The 3,905-nt window shown below is 49.9% G+C and overlaps 1 pseudogene; it reads left to right on the top strand.

Annotated features, from left to right (window-relative positions):
- The first annotated feature begins 3,412 nt into the window (after positions 1-3,412).
- On the top strand, positions 3,413-3,504 carry LOC123118070 (uncharacterized; annotated as a pseudogene).
- Positions 3,505-3,905: the final 401 nt, after the last annotated feature.

Below are 3,905 nucleotides of genomic sequence, written 5' to 3'. Positions count from 1 at the left end.
TCGGGACAGATCTTCCCAAGTGTAAATGCTGCTAGGAGGTAATTGAGTCAACCATGCCCTGGCAGAACCTTCCAACATGAGGGGCAAATGCTTCATGGCCACCTCGTCGTTCCCACCACCGATCTGAACTGCCACTCGGTAGTCTTCAAGCCAAGTTTCAGGCTTAGACTCACCAGTGAACTTGCTGACTCCTGTTGCCAACCTGAAATTGGGGGGGATAACTGCGGCTCTGATAGCTCTGCTGAAACATTCAGGACCAGAAACATGTACTCGACTGCTCGTGGGTACATCTCTGTCGAGTGCGCCTCGATGGGCTCTGTTCCGGTCGACCAACCCTTGCACGATAATGGATCGCGCGTCGAAGCCTGGCTCTCTGGGGTCAACTGGAACCCTACGCCCTGTACTGTACTGACGCCTATCATCTGGCTGCCGAGGAGCGTAAGACCCACCCCTCGGAGGGGAATAGGGCATTCGACGCCTATCATCTCGGTCGAGTCTGTCGCCATATTGATCTCGCCGATTCTCACGCCCTTCGCGCCGCGGAGGCGATCTGGGGCTGTGAGCCGACTGAACCGTATTCACAGTGACAGATCGACTGTGAATTCTGTTGCGCGACTGAGACACGGCTGAATTCTGATCTCCTGCCGCCCGGAGCAGATCCCTGATCTGCAGCAAACCTCTGCCAGCTTCCGACTGCGAAGGCTGAATGGACTCTGCTATACGGGTCGCAGCTGCTAAATTCTGAATTGGGGTTCGATATACCTGAGTCGGCGGGAAGAGTTGACGTCGACTGGTGTCGGGAACTCGTTGCCGCGCGCGCTCGTCGAGTGCTCGCTGAAGGTTCTCCAGTCGAGTGCGCTCGGCCAAATTGGCCAGACGCGCCTCCTCCAAGGCACGAGCCTCGGGGGTTTCTCCTGCGATGGGAATACGCAGGGGATCCTCGTTCCTGCGGCGAAGCTCTTCTCTTTGCAGAGAGTCGAGTGGCTCGGGCTGGTACTCTTCGTAGTCTCATGCAGGGTCGCCGCCGTCACCTGCTCCACCACCACGGGCGAAGCCAGGAGGGCTGTGGGGCCCGTCGACCATCAAGATTTCCGCCGCTGGATCACTGCTTCCGCACTCGGATGCAGTCTCTCCGGAGCCAGTCGACTGATCGAACAAGCTGTAGAGAGATTCGTTGGGCTCGATTGCCGCAACTTGTGTAGTGGCCGATTGGCGAGTCACTGCGTGACTCACCCATCGCTGAAGCCTCGACCGGCCTGAGCGCTTGCGCTGGCGGGAGACCGGGAGGGTGGACGATGGAGGAGCCGACCGATACTGGGTCGACGGTTGCCGCAGCAGAACGCCGCGGACACATGCGCGAAAATGCGTCGCACCGCGGACGGGGAGCGCGTCTACGTCGAGTGGAGCCTCCTGGAGCCATGCGGAGTCGTCGGCGATGAAGGTGAGAGTGCCGAGACGGATCTCTTGACCCTCAACCAAAACTCCAGCAGACACCATGATGAGAGTACTCGGAAGAATCGCAACTTCTCCACAAAATCGCTAAAACACCGGCCCCACGGTGGGCGCCAACTGTCGTGGTTCTAAGCCTGACAGTAGAGTGGGGGGTAGGTATGGAGAGGCAAGGTCCTAGCTATGGAGAGGTTGTAAGCACAAAGGATGTACGAGTTCATGCCCTTCTCGGAAGAAGTAACAGCCCTACGTCTCGGAGCCCGGAGGCGGTCGAGTGGATTATGAATGCATGAATTACAAGGTGCCGAACCCCTCTGCCTGTGGAGGAGGGTGGCTTATATAGAGTGCGCCAGGACCCTAGCCAGCCCACGCAGGAGAGGGTTTAAGGTGAGTTAAGTCTGGGGCGTTACTGGTAACGCCCCACATAAAGTGCCTTTACTATCATAAAGTCTACTTGATTACAGGCCGTTGCAGTGCAGAGTGCCTCTTGACCTCCTGGTGGTCGAGTGAGTCTTCGTGGTCGAGTCCTTCAGGCCAGTCGAGTGAGTCCTCATTGGTCGACTGGAAGGCGACCTCCTCTAAGGATGTCTTGGGGTAAGTTACTTGGAACAGGTCCATGACCCTACCCTAGGTACATAACCCCATCAAATAGTTTTTCAAATCTACCTTAAGTGATGGCATCATGCAATGCAAGTTAGAAGCAAAGAAATCACAAGGGAGCATGTCATCAAGAGGATTGGGTAAACCTGACACATCGGGCTCATGTATGACAATAGGCCAATGAATCTCAGGTTCTTCATCTTCATCTACAGCAGCATCTTATACTTCTTCAGGAGTAGTAGATGATGAGTCTTCAACTTGATCACTTGGAAATTGCAGCTCTTGATCATCTTGTTCCTTGTCTTCTTGTAAATCTTCTTCAAGTTGAGGACTCTCTTCCTCTGGATCTTCTATGGTGCTACTACCAGCAACACTTAATTGAGTCTGAAGTGTCCCCATATGTGAATATTCACTAACATGATCTGGTAGGGGTGCTGAGATCACTACCTCGCTGTCTTTCTGAGCAATGTTCTCCTCATCACCATCACTACTAAGTCTCAACAGTGACACTGATGACTTCCACCAGTCATGCAGCTCAGCAACACGTGGGATCTTCGCAGGATATTGAAGTATCAACTCTTCTAAATTTGACTCAACCTCTTGTATCTCTCTCCTTGGAATGGCTCCGACTTGCTTAGTTGTATGTGCAGGAGTTGGAATCTCATCTTCACTATTCTTCTCTGAGATACTCTCTTTAACTGTGATAGAGGCAACCACCGGTGGAGCTAATGATTTCTTCTTGACAAATAGCCCAGATACCGTTGTAACACAAGTGTGGGCAATTGGTGACACGACTAAATTCCACCAGTCACATAGTTGACTAACACAAGTGAATTTCTCCATATCTTGCTGTCTCAACTTAGCATCAATCAGAGTAGGTTCCTCATAAACATCTTCTTGCAGCTTTGACTCATTCTGGACAGTTTCATTGCCATGAGGTATTGGATCTGCTACTGTGGTTTCCATCTGATCTACAGTAGTTTCATCATCTTGAAAAATATCATAATCATCGTCAAGGATAATTGAAGTAAGATCAATCATTCTATATGGAGGATCTAATTCAGTTCTAAAATGTTGTTGTCCCCGGAATGAAACATTCTAGTTTTGAATATTAGGCACCATGGATGATTTATGTTCACTTATGGAACACACAACTTCTGATTGCACGAGGCTTGCAACCTTCGGATTTGAACTAGGCCTTTCATAACCCCATTGCATTTGGTGGAAGGCAATGCTCTCAATGAGAATAATTGCACCCTCGACGGTCTTGTTCATGATTGTTCCACCAGCTGACATATCAATAAGATCTCTTAAAGCATGTGTCAGCCCTCTATAGAATATCTGAAGCACTAACCAATCCTTTTGCCCATGATTAGGACATTTTCTAAGCAAATACTTATATCTCTCCCAAGCTGCATACAAGCTCTCACTACCATCTTGCGCAAAACTGAGGATCTGGTCACGAATTGCAGCTTGCTTGTAAAGTGGAAAATATCTATGCAGGAAAGCTTGTGAAATATCACCCCAAGTGTATGATCTTGATGGCAAAGAATAGTACCAGTCCTTAGCAGCATCTCTGAGAGAGAATGTGAACAACATACACTTGATAGCATCTTGGGAAACGCCATGATACTGGACTGTATTGGCATACTCCAGAACATTACTAATGTGCTCATGAGGGTCTTCATTGGGTAATCCTCTAAACTGATTCTGCAAGACGAGAGCAATAAGTCCAGGCCTCAACTCAAAAATTTTGGCCTCAATAGATGGCCAAATTGGCCCTGTCATCGTGTCCAAACTACTTGGCAACCAAAGATCACGTACTAAAGCCATATGTTCAAGTGCAACTGTCAATC

Source organism: Triticum aestivum, chromosome 5B (assembly GCF_018294505.1).
Source record: "Triticum aestivum cultivar Chinese Spring chromosome 5B, IWGSC CS RefSeq v2.1, whole genome shotgun sequence".
NCBI lineage: Eukaryota > Viridiplantae > Streptophyta > Magnoliopsida > Poales > Poaceae > Triticum > Triticum aestivum.
This window is presented reverse-complemented; position numbering and strand designations above follow the sequence as displayed.